Below are 17,595 nucleotides of genomic sequence, written 5' to 3' on the forward strand. Positions count from 1 at the left end.
TTATAATAGTACTACGGTGGTTTGACCGTTTAACCAGGAAAGATATTATATGTTTTATGATAATATACGTATCAACGATTTACAATTTTTTTAGAAAAATAAAAAAGTAATTAAATTTTTACTTCACTAGGTCCTTAACATATGACGCCATATTATGATTTTTTTTCATAAATATTAAACGATTTTGTGAATGAAAACATTATTTAAACATCATTGATTTGATGTTGATAATGTAGATTATTCGTAAGAAGTAATTAACGACGACGACTACAAGGAATTTCTGAACTTTTTGATATAATAAACATGTTTTTTGAGAAAATTTGATGTTTTGTTTTCTAAGACGTAATCATATCGTATACTCGTATGTACATTATAATTAGAGCGTGGATTTTTATGCACTTATAAGTATCGAATTATGCCATATAATATGCAGTAAAAATCATGAAAATATGCAGTTAAAATCATGAAAATATATAAAAAAAATATGCAGTCAAAATCATAAAAATATGTAAAAAAATATGCATATTTATTTAAAATTTACAGTAAAACTTATAATAATTAATTATTTAAATATTTAATAAAAAAAATTTAGGAAATTTTCTGAAAACCTTAATTTATTTTTATTTATTATTAAAATGAATAATCATATGCATTTCAAGTGTTTCTTCTGCGAAGCTGTGTCGTTTGTCGGTTAACATATTTTTAAAGACTGAGAACGAACGTTCGACGTCAACCGAAGTTATTGGAGCATATTTGAAGCAACTTAGTATTGTCGGGTCTTGATAAAGATCTTCGAGCTACTTAACCGATGTAACTGAGTGTCGAGTGGTATGTCGACAACCGACTGACACAGCATTACTTTACGTCGTAATCGATTATTTATATTATAAAGGTTTAAATAAATATATATATATAAATTATTATTTAGTGACTATGAAATTTAGTTTTAATTTTTCTACTTGACAAAATATTATTTTAAATTTTCGCTTCAATATGCAATAAATTTTGAATTTTGCCAAAATATGCAAAAATATGCAATAACCTTTAAATATGTAGAAATATGCAAAAAAAAATTCACCATTCGCTTCAAATTATGATGATTCGTGGACATAACTGACAACAATCCAAAAATGTTAAAATGAAAAAAATATGTAATTGCATAGAAATCCGCGCTCTAATTACAATAGATTACGGTTACATTTTTGGGGACTTTAATCTCGATCACGAGGACGCGCTATATGTACAGCCGGACAACCTATAAAACACAACACATAATAATACCGTACTTACACGGCGCGGCAGCAATCATCATAATATATTACACGATAAACGATGACGAAACTGATAAGTACATTATTATACGGTGTCAGTGTAAAATTGACCATGAAAACTTAACATTATAATACATACAGCGATACAGCTAGTCGGTCGTGATTCGTGACAATAAAAATATGTTTTATGATATTCCCGGTGTTGTTATTTCCCATGTGAATTTCGGTAACCGTGTGGCATTGGCGATGATTATGCGAATACCTACAGTTATGTTAGTTATACCTACACCAAACGAGGGAAAAAATTAATTAAATTCGACTTGGGGTAGACACAAGGATAGTGTAAGTTTTGCATGACATCGTGGGTGCTCGTGTCAACATAAATATCTATACATTTTTTTCCTAGTCATAATTTATCAAAAATCATCTACAAAATATCTTTTTCATCTCATCCTTCACCTACTACTTACTTATTTTTGTACAAAATGATCGAATAATCATGACGCTGACTTATAATAATTTGTCACATTATTATTTAGTACCTACAGTTAATCAAATAACATAGGTACGATCTGTTTTATGGGAAAACCTAGAGAATAAAATGATTTGTTCTTCAATTTTATATACCTATTTGAAATAATTACTGACAAGAGCTGTTGCGACTGGAGTACAGGAGTTTATTGAAATGAATTTGGAATTTGTATAGGAATACTCAATTATTTTATGGGACCCGCAAAAACATTTAGTACAAGGGCCCAAAATATGATGAAAGAGGCATAATGATCTACTCCATCTATAATCTTAAGCATCACGGCATACCATAGGCACCTACATATGTATTATACTACGCAATGATAAAAATTATTATAAACGATAAGTTCCGAAAGTGGCTTAACCGGAACATAATTTTAATTTTTTTTTTTTGATCTCCGTAAACAAATATATTATATTTTACCTCAAAACAGATTACTTATAAATAAATTGTAGGCAAAAACATATACTTATGTATAATATATATCAACTTATTTAGTAAATATAAAATTGATATTTTTTTAAAATCAAATATCGGGTTTATTATTCTATTATAACCCGATATTTGATAAATTATTATGTATTATCTAATATGTATGTATCTAAATGCTTACCTATAGATATAGCCACATACTAAGAACTAAAAGTTTGATCATATTTATATGTTCAGTACTTAATATAAGTATATATTATATACTCATAGACTATAGGCAACGAGTATAATAATTATTTACTCCCACTTGTGTTGTTGCTGATTGTCTTATAACGCTTAATATATCCGGTAATTATCCGCTATATAGCACATAATTTGTCTTTAGATTTATGAGTATTTTATATTTGTAAATATTATCAATTATTACAGATTATACAAATTATTGATACAGGTGGACCATATATCGGGAATATAATTATTGGAATATTAATAAAACCAATAAAACCTTTTTATTTAACTCCAAAATTCAGCAATTATTCAACTATTCGAAAATGCTATGCTTTTATTATGGCCAAAAATCATACAACGAGAAAATATTTTGCTTTTTGTTACTGATGCTGAGCCTAACATGATAAAATCTGGGAAAAACTATAAAATTATTGTATTCAAAATGTCAGAGGAAAATTCCTAGACGTAAATGATCATATCTCAAATTATCAAAAGATTTTTCTTAAACCACCTAATCATATTCAAAGATTAAAATTAATTAACTATTATTGCAAAATCTACGACGGTCTAAAATCAGTATTTCCGAATTAAATTCTGAAGATGCAATTTGCATAAAAAACACTCAACAACTGTTTGAAAAATCAAATTTAGAAACAAATTTAAAATGAAAATTAATTTTTGCTTTTTATCAACGGAACTAACTCGTTTAGAAACCAGAAGTTTATTATTTAACTGAATCGCTTAAAATTATAAAGAACTACGTTGGAGAATCATTGCGGGAAATTCACAAAACCATATCGGATGAATTATTAAAAATGAAGTTTGTTTTGAGCAAAAATCCAGATATCAAAATAATATTAAAAATCACTGAAATACTTGATGAGAATAAAACTTCAAAACTCAGTTTACCAGCTGAACAAATAATAGATGAGTGTACACATTAAATATTCACTTATCAACCACTAAATAATAAAGATTCAAATTTTACGAAACAAAGTTTTGAGGATTTGCCTCAAAGCTCCGTGGTTTATGAGAAACAGTCAAACTCACAATGATACAGGTATACCCTTCAATAACAAATGGATAAAGACGCAATTCCAAAACTTTCACTACAGTTCAAATAATTCGGACGGAGCCCGTCACTACCACCTAGGAAAAATAACACTAAACAGACGTCTACGAACTTGATTCCCTCAGGACATTCTCCAAACGGATAGCGAAGAGTCGTCATCAGAAGACCCATTGAAGAATACACTTGCACTCATACTATATACACATTTGCTCATCTATATGTATAACTATGATTACTCAAATGTATCAATGTTAAAAATACATGTATAATTTTAATGCATTGTTAAAAAAATATTACTTGTAATAGCACCATGTGTGCTGAAACATTTTAAGATTATAATAATAAAAAAAAAATATTCATTCATCACATCTGTTGATGTTGAACGAAGTTTTTCGACTTACAAAAATGTATTATCCGAAAACAGACGTAAGTTTCTATTTGAAAACTTAAACAAAATTCTTATCGTTCAAATCAATTCAGAGAAGTTGTACCAAAAGTGAAACAAAGGAAAACAGTGACAATTAATCTACACATTTGTATATATACTTATATATGTGTCTTTTGAGTAAGAACAAAATTATATTTAAGTACCTATATTTTTATGAATTTGTATTTAAATTTAATGTTATAAAAAAAGTTGTAAATTAATTTAAAATACATTTTGGATTAGAAATATTAATGAACTAATAAAAATTTTTTAAAAGGGTATCTTTAATTTTTTTTAAGGACATATTTTGATATTTATTTTGCATATTTTGCATTCATTTTTTAGTGTTTTTAAGGTCATAAACATCCTAACCCTAATTATCATAATATTAATTAATATAAATATTTTTTTTCTTATGAAATTAAATTTAAATCATATGAAAACATTTTTTAACAATACAATTCCAAAATGTTAATAGAGAGATTTCTTCACAGTATAAACAACTTTCATGTTGAACTGTGATATCCGTATAATTTGTATTTAAGTGAAGGCGAGCTAAGATTTATTCTTTTACCAACACGCCATATAGTAGTAAAATTACAGAGATTAACAGTTCCAAATTATAAAACTTAATTAAATTTCATCATTTAAGAATATAAATTATATAGTGTTTGGCCTCAGTCACTAACGTGTTTTAAGGCCGAGCATCATCACAAGTTATCACAAGTTCCCGGATGGGTGATCTCCCAGGTTTTTAGTGACAAATCCTCGCCACATATAGGTACACGTGTATAACCAACCATACCGTATCCACAGTAATTAACCTATTAAATAACTCAAAAAAAAAAATACAGCGTATACCTACAATACAATATGTTATGATTATATTAATTGTTTGGTAATTATTTTTAATAAAATATAATTAATATGTAATGAGTAATGATAAATGGTCAACGGACATTAATCAGAGTTATGGAAAAAATCAAAGATTTTACGATTTGTAGGATTATTTATTATTTAATATACGATTACGCGAGTTTAAGCGGTTTGATGGAAAAAATTTTTCCATCAAAAGAAAGAAACTAATAAATTAAAATACAATTTTTTCTAATAATTCTGGAAAATCAACCATTTCACGTTTATAAGCTTATATTATACCATATATAAGTGAAAGTGATAAGTAAATACTAAATATGTATGGTATATAATCAATTATAATATATATATATATAAATGTGTATTATACATTTTACATCTTCCATTGTGCGTCTATTTGCTAGCCGCTAGTGACTTGATTCCACAGCACTCACTTTACTAATTTTTTTCATATACTTTTATAATACCAACCTGACTATTGGATTCCAAAATTATGGATCTAAACTTTAATAACGGATAGAAAATTCAAAATAAAACTTTGAAATTTTAATATCTCAGAAATCCCAACAATTGCGCTTAATAAATCATAATGCTCTTAGTGCTTTACCGTAAATTGAATTTATACTTTAAATGTGATTTAAATAGTAAAATAATGCATTAATATTTTTTCTTGAACAATGGACATAGTGGCATAAATAACTGGCCACTAAAAGTATGGTCATAGTAGGTAGCTTATATTGAAAAACGTATATTATTAGTAATAATATATTAAACATAATATTTCATATTATATATATTAGTATGCTCCTCCGGCGTATGTCACATATATACATAATACATTATAATATATATTATGTATGGGAAACTCGCACGCGGGCCGAATCCAATGGTGGACGGCGACGACCTTGACCGTAATTCCATTTCGCGGCATGCCGAGTTATAATATTATATCACATTCGGCGCGAGAAAGTCGATCTCCAGTGCCCCCGCGTATTATACTCCTTGAGACCCCCTCGTCATCATCTCCTCCCTCCACGCAATAATACACAACCGGGCTCTAGTTGGTCATCAACTGCAATTACCTATGTACAATAAAGTGTGTTTGTATCTATGATCTATATCTGAAGTAGAAGCGGGTCCAAGGCTCTCTTTTACTGTATAGCTGCCGGGAAAGTATGGTTGTGGATAGTTTCAGATCCATTACATGTACAGTAGGTACTTAAACCTAATAGTAACCTATACAGTAGGTACCTATAATATTCTAAAAACAATAAATCGACCGACAAGAGCGTTTTCAATTCCTACCGACATATCAGCAAATGTAATATTTATACGTAGTATATAGTGAATATTAGATAAATTACTTATATAGGTATTAAGTATTAAGTATTTAGTGTACCTACCTACTATGATTTATAATATTGTTGATTGGTTGACTGAAATTAAAAATAAATAAACTGACATGATAAAAATGATTACATAAAAGTATTTTTAAAGTATGGTAAACCTAGAATTTACTAATAATCTACCTGTATATTCGTCTGTTAATCTCATTTTTGTTTCATAAATATATTTATAAATAAGTATCATAATTAAAATAATAAGTACTAGTTAGGTAGGTAGGTAGGTACTTAATACTTTTCTATTCTTGAACGAATGTAGGTATTGTTCATGAATTTTATTGAAGACTTAACACTTAAGTCATAAGTAAAACGTAAGACTTGAGAAAGACATTATTTTTAATATTTAAACCGGGTTAAATAAAGCCTACTTAGAATAATTTGATTTCAATTTTGTAAAATAATAAACAAAAAATTAACAAAAATAATAATTAATATTTTGTAATGTTTGAGTGTGTCAGCCTTTTTTCTAGACTATTATGGAAATTATATATTGAAATTAAATTGTGTTCAGAATTAATAAATTAAGATTATATTTCTATTTTTAAAATTTTATTTTGAAATATTTTCTGTGGCTGTGTTTGGTTAAGACCACGCGGCGTATTTGCTAAAACTTTTCTGTTTATTTAATATTATTCTTAACATAACATAATATATTCAAATATTTTAACACTATATTTCTATTTTTATTAGATTTTTCTTATGCTTATTAGAAAACTATGGACTAAAAAAAATCAAATGTTTAATTGAGATATATATTTCGCTAAATTTCTGTAAAACTGTGCATATATAATTCAAATCAAAATATTACCATTATAAAATCAATACTTTCGTTGCCTCACAAAGAATTTGAAGTAAGAAAATATACCACTGAATGTCTTATATTAAAATTAATAATAACCTATATACGCCTAAAATATATTTTAACAAAATATTGTGCATATAAAACCACTCGACAAGAGTCAAACTCAGACCAAACAATTTAAATTAACACGTAACTTTGAGAACATTTTTTTAAACGGCTGATTTCGTTTGGAATTCACCAAATATTTCTTTTGAGTTTGACTATATATCTGTAAAATAGTTCTATAGTTACTCGCTTAAGTATACAACTTAATTGATATGTTAGAGTACGCCTTTTACATATTAAACCGAATAGAAACTTAATATTTTTAATTGCCCCGTAGAGAATAAAGGTATCTCTCTTTCTATATAATTAAAATTTAATTAAATGACAAATAACACTCATCACTTATATTATATACAGATATAGGTTCTTACCTCAGTAATTTATAATACAATATAATGACGACCCACAACATTATTCATCGAGTTAATGATAATAAAATGATCATACACGAATCTTAGACGTTACGCAAAAAAATCCCACTAGATACAATATTGTAGGTAATGCGAAAAGTATATACCTACAGATTTACACTGCACGTGTATAATATAGGCACAACAATATTGCTTAAGAGTCAAGGTGGCGTCAACTGTGCCAATCTACTGCAGATATCGAAAAAACTAAGCCGCCCGCGGACACCGCCGACTAAAATAAAAAATATAATAGGCAGGTTAAATATATATGTATTAAACATACTTTATAAACGTCATCTCAGAGACCTTCAGATGACCGAACGACAGTTTTAAACGTTCGTTCCCCCTTCCCATTACATGTATATTGGCCGCCGCCGGTAAAACGTGATAGAAACGAAAGATTAGACAACCGTACAGTAAATTTCAAGATAGCCAGGTCTCTATATATACGATATACCTACTATAAAGAGACGATGACTCTGTGTTTTGAAATCGCGATTCTCTGCTGCAGCGACGACGATTGACGAATGATGACGGACACCTATGTACCGATGCTTACAAGATACGTGCACCTACTCACACAGCTTTGTGAGCAATGACCAAAGAGAAATGATTAGCGTATAAAAAATAAATATAATATTAGGATAATACAGGTAACGAAATTCAGAGAAGATTTATACAATAACTTCCATACATAATATATACTTCAAATCGTACCTACTACAGCAATTTGATAGATACGAGTAAGGTATAATCATAATTTATGAACATTTAATAATATAATAATTAAATTACAAAACATAAGTTGTAAGTATTATTCAAAACCAACCTAAGATACGGTCGTTGTCTCGGAATTCGAAAAGAAGAATTTATTCCGGTGTTCGAACATTTGGTTGGATTTGCCCGTATAAATGTGGCTATACCCATATCATATAGGCACCTACATTTTCAACGAACTTTTTAATATATTATTTGTTTATTAATTTATGGAATAAAAATTCCTCATTTAGTACAGCACACAACAATAATACAGTAATTTAACACGTCGATGGCCCAAAAATACAACAAAATCACAGGTACAATAAATATAAATTATAATAATTAGGACACAAGTAAAATTGCATACATGATATAACAAAATAATAAAAAAGATACTACTTTATATTATGAATTATAGATATTTTTAATTTTAAGTATCATAGAATATCACACATATAATTTTGGTCATATTATCAAATTTAACATAAGGTTCGGTTTTTAACAATAACTAGATGACACATACGTATGTGACTATAATATGTGGAATATATGAAATCGCATAGCCAACAATATAGCCACTAATTATTTGTCTTTTATTCCTTTACGTGTAGGAATTTGTGTAAATGAAATTGCTTATACAGAGAATGCGTATTTCGTATTCAATCGTCATTTAAAGCTTAAAAGTACCTAACTACCTAACTAATATATATAATATAGTTTCGTTCTCAGTCCTAAGTTATAATACTACAAGATCTGCATAAATCTTTTCTAAATATTGGAAAAAATTATTGGTAAATTGTTCTAATTTTATAGTGAAAATGAATACATAATATGAATATATATATAATGTGCCAATATAAGCATATATACTTTATTATTGCATGTTTGTTAATTTCGGTGTCTAAATAACTCGGTTAACTAATAGATACATTAAAAATTTGAGAAAAATATTATAATATATGTATATATATATATATATATATATATCTACAGTGGAACAGCTACCCCGACGCTTACCTCTAAATAGTGAATACACCGAATACCTTAAAATAGTGGACTTTTAAAATTACAAACTTTCTACCAATTAATATACCTCTGAATAGCGACAACTCCGAAAAGTGAATAAGATTGTAACGACTGATATATTGTCATTTTCTTAGAGTTTTTACTGTATCCGAATAATTAAATTGAACAATATTTTTAGGTACTTATAAGATTTCAATTTAAATAAATACCACACCAAATAGTGTAATTTTCTAAAACATCGATATGTATTATGTGGTAGGTATAAATATGAATATATGTACATATATATTTCTTAAAAAGTTTAATGTATATATACAGGGTGATTCTTTTAAACGGGTACACTAATTATCTCGAAAAGTATTTACTTTTTTCAAAATATATTTTTACATGGTTTCGAGTTGTTAAAAAACCAACGTTTTTATTAAAAAATTATTTTTTAAAATATTTTTTATCCTTATAATTTTTTAAGTTTTTTTTACTTTTTTGAATGACAACATAGAGTTTTAATTTCATATTCCAAAGCAGAATATTTTTCTAAGTATTTTGATTCATAAAAATCGAATTTAGGACGAGTAATTTATGAGTTATATGTATTTAAAGTTTAGACAAGCGGAGTAGTGGACAAACATTTTGCGGGGTAACAAATCTAAACTTTAAATACTTATAACTCAAAAACTACTAGCCCTAAATTCGATTTTTATGAATCAAAATACTTAGAAAAATATTCTGCTTTGGAATATGAAATTAAAACTCTATGTTGTCATTCAAAAAAGTAAAAAACTTAAAAAATGAGAAGGATAAAAAATATAATTTTTTAATAAAATCGTTGGGTTTTTAACAACTTGAAACCATGTAAAAAAAATATTTTGAAAAAAGTTAATACTTTTCGAGATAATTAGTGTACCCACTTAAAAGAATCACTCTGTATATGCAAACATAAAGTGTTGTTATTGCAGTCTAGTTCTATTACTAGTAACAGTAGTAATTTGTCCAGTCCACGAAACGACTAATTTCATTTATACAAAACTTATATTCGATACATTGTATTAAATATAGATAGGAAGGAACCTACACGAAAAAAATAAATTAAAATTTATAGAACGACTGTTCAATTTGATGTGTTATTGATAAAATGCAGATGTGTCAATTATATTTTACAGTAATAATCATCATTGAAAAACATGACGATCGGTACCTACTAAATAACACCTTCGTAGAAAAAAATGTCACAGTAGTATATTATTATTATGAAAACCATTACCTCCTTGTCTAATTTAATATATTTTACAATTATTGACTTATTTTTTATGATTTTACAAGCAAGTAGTTCAAAAATAATTATATAGGTATCTGTAAATAATACATATTTGTAATAAATAAATATACTCTAATAACTAATAATATTATAATATGTAAAAGTCAAAATACCTACTTAGACAATTTATTGAACACACAAGAAGACGTAATAATAATTAATAAGACCTCAATAATCGCATTTATATTAATATAATTTGGCTATTTGATTATTGATTGATTATTAATTATGTGAAGAAATTATTGATTATATTTATATTTTATTGATGCAAACCTTATTTAAAAAATATGGAAGCAAGTGATATGATAACATTATTGTATGTTATATTGATGATAATTATTTATGTATTTTTTCATCATAAATTGATTACCAGTTTCTTAGCATTGAAGTAATATAGCTAAACTAACAAATATCTATTTACCTAAATCCACTTTAAATAAAAATAAGAGTTTTTAAAGTTTCTATCCTGTTACCATTTCAGATATCGGATATTAATAACTTATAATTGAATTACTGATGCTGCATTCTTAAATATAAATTACTTAGATAATTATCTAAGTAAAATCAAGTGATATATTGACAATAGTTTTATTTTCGACACTTATAGAAATCTGTTATAATTATTGTTAAATAATAAATAAAAAAAATATATACAGTGTGTATAAACGCTAACTGAGAACACCCAATGAATTTATGTAGAGTCCTACGATTTTAATTCTATTTTTTGGTCGGTTGTTATGACGTAAAAATACGCATTTTTATCGCCTTTGAATTTTTTCAACTTAATTAGACACGTGCACGCGCAGTACAACTTTTTTTCTTAAAATGGTAACCACCTATTTTAACCACTTATTATTTTTCGCCTGATTTTTTAATGAATTTTGGTAGCTAAACCAACGTTATTAGTACAAAATTGACCAAGTTGTAGCAACTCAACCAAAAAACTGTAAAATACACGCGATTTATAGTTTTTTGACTGTAACTCTTAAAATTATTCTAGGATTGTTTAGGCTTGACATTTTCATCCCTAATTATTATGTTAATATTCACACATAATCATAATCTCAATTACTGTATAATTTTTACTGTAATTTGTATAAGAGTTATAACTTATAAAAGAAAAAACGTAAAGTATGATGTTTATTTCATTACATTTAATGGATCTATTATAATGTATTAATAATTAATAATAAATTCAATTCTTACAACTCATATAAGTTTATTTAGTTATTAATTGATTTAACTTATAAATTGTTCAAATTGCTGTCATATGTAATTGTAAGTTTTATTTATAACTTAGAAAGGAATCTTAGAACCTATGGGTCGTCGTCGGATATTAATATCAATATGTTTAGTTTATTCTCAGATATTACTAAAATGAGAAAATAAATATAATTGTATAATAATGATAAATGAATATCAAGACTTGACCTTAAAAAATTTTAAAGTTAAATTTAAATTTACAATAAGTCATAGAAGTTACTGAACTAGTAATTTTTTTTCTACATAATTTTAATTTAAATCAATAATTATTTTATTCGAAAAAACTTTTTTTACTTTTTCACTAATTGAATATGTTTTTACGTACTTCACAGTTAAAATATTTGAAAATATTTCTTCGTGATATAGGAAAATATATCGTAAATTGTAATATTTCATCATAATAACCTCATACTTTTTAGTTAATTATATGTCGTCAGTGCATCTACATAGGTAATTTTAATTATCAACCGGTTACAATTATTTTACTGTTTTTTAAATGAATAATGTTTTTAGTTTAAATCTACTTAACGCGTTATTAGAACAATTGATCGAAATTCTTAGCCTTGATAAATGACAGGGAAAATTAATTTCTACAATTTTTACGATCTTGAACGACTGCATTACAATAAACTAGACAGTAGTTATTAATAATTTGTGAGTATAAGCAGCATTTAATTACGCACATTGCTGAAACAAATGACCAAATACAATAAATGGTCATCTTACCCCTGCATGTTTTTATAGGTGGATACCATATTATTCATGCATACGAGTGTTTTATGCGTCATATTGTTGTCGTTATGTGTAATGTGCATTTACATTAGTATAGCTAACTAGGCTACTATTCTACCAAGTATAAACTTCATGCAGGACGAAGGTCTTTGGCTTCTGCGGACTATTCTGATTTATATTCTAATGACTAATATATAAAACAGTGAAAATATTTCATGGTCTAAAGGACAAGGTAAACATATAATATTATCCAAACATTGGGCGAATCGCATAACACGGCAATACACCTAACCTACTCATAAAGTAATATCCTATACAATTAATAATAATAATAAAATTCCATGAATAAATTATAAATTTTAATATTATGTTTAATGATAATTAGGTACAACTGTATGTTAGTATTTACAAGGTACCTGCAGACGAGTACATGTTATTACGATTTATGTTAATTCTCACTTTTTAAAATAACTTATCAACCTTATTTAGATCAAACACACACCTTCTTAATGTTAATTGTTCTTTGGTTTGATTTTGATTTCCTCTATATTATAAAGACATAACGTATGGTAATAAAATATATAAATGCATATGTGTTTAAAATGTTACATTATTTTTGATGTGGCATACACGTATAAGAACTCTGCGTTCTGTCAGAAGCCTCATTTTTTAATATTTTACGCACCCTCTTAAAATGGTTGTCATGTATCACCCATTCCAACACAAAAGATAATTAAATAATTGACTTTCCGCTTTGAGGGTCGTGTTATCAGGCCGTGACATTTTCTGCCTTAAAGCAAACATTAGAATGGTGCATTTCTTTACCGATATTTATTTAATTTTACCACCTTCAATTTTTTTTTAATGCTATGCAGCTCTAAAGCATTTCATGACTTGTTTGTGATCTAGTAAAGCAACTTCGTGTTGCTATACCAGCGTCCTTAAAAAATATATTAAATTGCTAGGTGACTACATTTTAATAGAACAATCATTGGTCACTAAATTATTTTCAAGGGACCATTAGTTCATTAGTCATTACTGATTCATTAAATGTTTAGGGATTGTTTTTTCACCTAGCCTAATCGTTGATAGATTATTTTTATTACTTATAAATTATTACTATGACAAGTTTAAAGAAATAGTAAACGTTAGTAAAATACATTAGATGTCTGTACCATTGAAGTAAGTAATTATCTTTACAGAACATAGTATTTAACTAACGTTGGTAAACTTATTATTAAAATAAGATGTACCTATATATATGAATAAATTATTTTTAAAACATGACTAAAATATTAATTTTTGCAATATTCGTAAAATATTTTGTATATTCTTGGATGAAAAACTGAACAAGTAGGTACCTACATTATATTTGTTTATGACCTATAGACTAGTAAAAATGTATTTATTACTCTATTTCTTATTATAAATACGTTTAAATCATATAATTTATAAATATAAGTAGGTAATGCGTACAATTGCCGTACATAGTAAATTAGTCAGTTATTATGATATAATAATAAATTGAATGTTAAATTCATTCAATATTGTATATAGCTATAAGTGAATAAACAAATATTATGGAATTAATGTATATCGTATTTTCCAATTAATGTCAAATTGATTAATCAATCAAACTAATAAGTTTTTGTGTGACACTATATTAAGACCATAAATTTTTATTTAATTCTCACGTAAAAACAAACACGAGTAGATAATATTAGTAAGACATATAATCATGAAAATAATACCTAATTATATCTACCTACAACTATTCAACAGTAAAGAAAAGTATTAGAATACATGTAATACATATCATTATAATATATGACATTTAAACACAGCATCAGGTGTGTCTCATACTTTCGTGCATTGTAATAAAATGTACATAGTTACATGTACCGTACCTACAATGTCATGTTATCAGATGGTAATGAAAAGTAAAAGTGATCGTTAAAATAAATTGTAAGTACTCCTTATAAATGTTATGATGTAGATGGACAAACTCAATGTAATTGTTTAATTTAATAGGTACTTATAATTTAAAACAATCTATTTATCGATTCGTTCATGTGTTATTATGGTTTTTCTTAGCTTTTGTAATAAAATACCTGTTCTACCAGTAACAAACAATTTAAATGTCATAAAAAGAGTTCAAATATGTATAAACTATACCATTCACCTGTTTATAAACTCTTAAGAGTTAATAATTATCAAATCATACTGTATAATAGTTATGTAACACATATTATTTAAATATTAAAATTTTTTTTACAAAGTGTAATAACTACGTAGCTTAAACAATATTTTAATGATATTCGAATATTCGATAGAAGTTATTCAAGTATACCTATACGAAACAGATTTCAAAATAAAAATACAATACATTAACACTTAATAATTTTACCTAGGTACTATAAAAATTTCAATTTTAATTATATTGTCATTCAATAAATCAAATAGGTCTGTATTAAATTAAAAAAAAATATTATATTTAATAGAATTGCTCTAAGAGGGTTTATTTGTTTTATGTTATTCACTTTAAAAACAATGATAATAATCACATTTAAAAAACCAACTATTTTGAAGCTAGTTAGCTTAAATCTCTTAATTTCTCTAAAAAGTTTCTGTATAAGATTTTTAATCGTTGTTTCGGGAAGCTACTAAAAAAAATCGACGAATTCAGTACAAGTCAATACTCGATACCGGAGTATTCTTATTTTTTTAAAAATCGTTAAATTATAGACAATTAAAAAAAACATTAACAAGGAAAACAAAATCACAAATATTTGTTTATTTAATAGTGTTAATACCTATTATATATAAGTTTATTTTTCAAAATAAAATTTTTAACGATATTACTCGTGAAATCAAATTAATTGTTAGGATTTATGGTTTGACAGAATATAATTACAAGTGTAGGTATACTTACTTAATCTAACTGCAATTAATATTTAAGAGAAAACCTACATGTAGATTTTAATTAATTTTTATCTCATACTTTTCTTGATATTTGATTGTTATAAAATTTCTTTTTATAAGATTTCTTACTGAATATCTTATGGTTCGTGTGAATTTATTTATATACTATTGTTTTCTGTTTGAAATTTCATCGCTAGCATAATTTACGTCATTGCTAAACAGTTTTTTTTTAAGACAATGAAATAGGCACCGATATCAAGTTAAAAAAGTATTTAATAATATATGCATTACATAATATACAAACAAGTGTACAAAATCTAAAACACCTATTATACAAAGTTAGCATAGATATTGAGCAGTTATATTAATTAAAAATAATTTGAACACTACTTAATTGTTTTTATTTTATTTTATATTATTTGTAACTATTAAAATAGATATATAATCTATACAGAACAGAAGGTACAACAAAAATATGTGAAGAGAATAAGAAAAAAAATGATATGATTAATATATAATATTATAATATAAATATAAATTGTATTTTAAACGTATACATCAGTGGAAATATTTAATTAATTATTGTAATTTAATAATATACTTATATGATTATTGAAATGTTTTGGAAGTTAATTTGAATATAATGTAATGAATGATTTATTGATTCAGGCATAATATGCTAATCCCTCCCAAAATGTCCTAAAATGCTTTTAAGCTTATTGAATAATATAATAATTTGGTGAAAATATGGGTCTTTCGTGTTCGAGTAAATTAACCCCTAGTGGGCTAACTCTATATCACTACTAGGTATATACTAGTATTACTGAACTATAGAACATTTAGAACATTATGTAATCTAATCATTGAGGACGGTTTCTGTAGTATAGAATTCAGAAATACTGAATGCGAAATCATGAAAAGATCGGCTGTAGTTACTTAAAAACAAATCTTTAAAAATCTATACGCATACAATACGACGCTTATATATATAGCGAGAGTAACGCCATTTGGTAATGAAATACTGCAACCCCCGACCATTAACCCCCTCACCCCATCACCCACAAAAATGAAAAAATGTGTGATAGCATTAAGTTATAAGTTAGTCAATTTCAACCATGATGTTTATATAGATGTATCTAAATAAAATTATATTATTCTAAACATGATTTTAATTCAATGTATGTGCCTATTATTTTTAAATTATGACCAGACGTCCTTTCTTATGTTAATACGAGCAAGTATTATACTAGACAAGTTTTTAAATTCACTTAGACTATAACTACGCTTGAAAAATTAAAAGTTTTGTTTTGAAGTTGTCTTTGCTTTAATACAATTATTAGAAATAGTATATAAGTAGGTTCTACACACATAGTTCGTGAATAGTTATGTATGTGAATGATGTATATACCTCGTGTGAAAAAAAATGACGTGTGACGTTACAGCATGCGGAAAGTCTTCCCGCTGGTGTTGATATAATATTATTTTGCGTGCACCAAACAAAAACACGAAACGCGTCGGAGATGAGTTATCGGCTGCGGTGGCTGAACGTGAGCGGAACAACGACAACGACGAAGGTTTGACGAGCGCAAGAATACACGCGTACTGTCATGTCGGATGGACGACTGACGCGTCGGTCCGTTAAGGCGAACACCTGGCATTCGCCGCCTCCACCGTCGCAGCGACACACTCTCCCCCTTCACTACACAGCCGACAAGGATATTCGCAAGCTTACCGCCACCGCCACCGCGAAACGAAAAATGGAAATTGATTTTCCGATTTTTAAATTTTTTCGAACATCGCGTCAAATTATTACAATAATTATATAATAATCGGTGGCATCGTCGTGAAACGATAAAGTAGGGACAGTTCATACATAGCTCATAATAGTCACTTGTAGGTAACCCTTAAATGTATTATTGTTTATCTATAAATGTAGTGATGAAGGCAATATAAGTTTATTTTCTGTAATACACTATATTATTACGGTCCTTGAAACTCAAAAGATTTATTTTTTTTCAGA

At 26.8% G+C, this 17,595-nt stretch overlaps 1 protein-coding gene and 1 pseudogene across 3 annotated transcripts in view; one reads left to right on the forward strand and one right to left on the reverse strand.

Annotated features, from left to right (window-relative positions):
• The window catches only part of LOC149062218 (uncharacterized), a 510,544-nt pseudogene that overhangs the window by 336,769 nt on the left and 156,180 nt on the right, over positions 1-17,595 (forward strand). Inside the window, exon 9 of the transcript XR_016190304.1 lies at positions 15,557-15,575. The product of XR_016190304.1 is annotated as an uncharacterized LOC149062218 (transcript). The remainder of the gene's footprint in view (positions 1-15,556; positions 15,576-17,595) is intronic.
• The window catches only part of LOC107170352 (CD151 antigen-like), a 50,287-nt gene that overhangs the window by 30,381 nt on the left and 2,311 nt on the right, over positions 1-17,595 (reverse strand). Inside the window, exon 1 of one of the 2 annotated variants that reach the window (XM_015520447.2) lies at positions 16,984-17,189. The exons of the other annotated variant lie outside the window; for it this stretch is intronic. The gene's annotated coding sequence lies outside the window, so the exon portion shown is untranslated. Of the gene's footprint in view, positions 1-16,983; positions 17,190-17,595 lie in introns of those variants that run through there. 2 annotated transcript variants of the gene reach the window in all.

The sequence above is a fragment of the Diuraphis noxia genome, unplaced genomic scaffold (genome assembly GCF_037042655.1).
Source record: "Diuraphis noxia isolate RWA-SAM2 unplaced genomic scaffold, SU_Dnox_SAM2 contig0001, whole genome shotgun sequence".
Lineage (NCBI taxonomy): Eukaryota > Metazoa > Arthropoda > Insecta > Hemiptera > Aphididae > Diuraphis > Diuraphis noxia.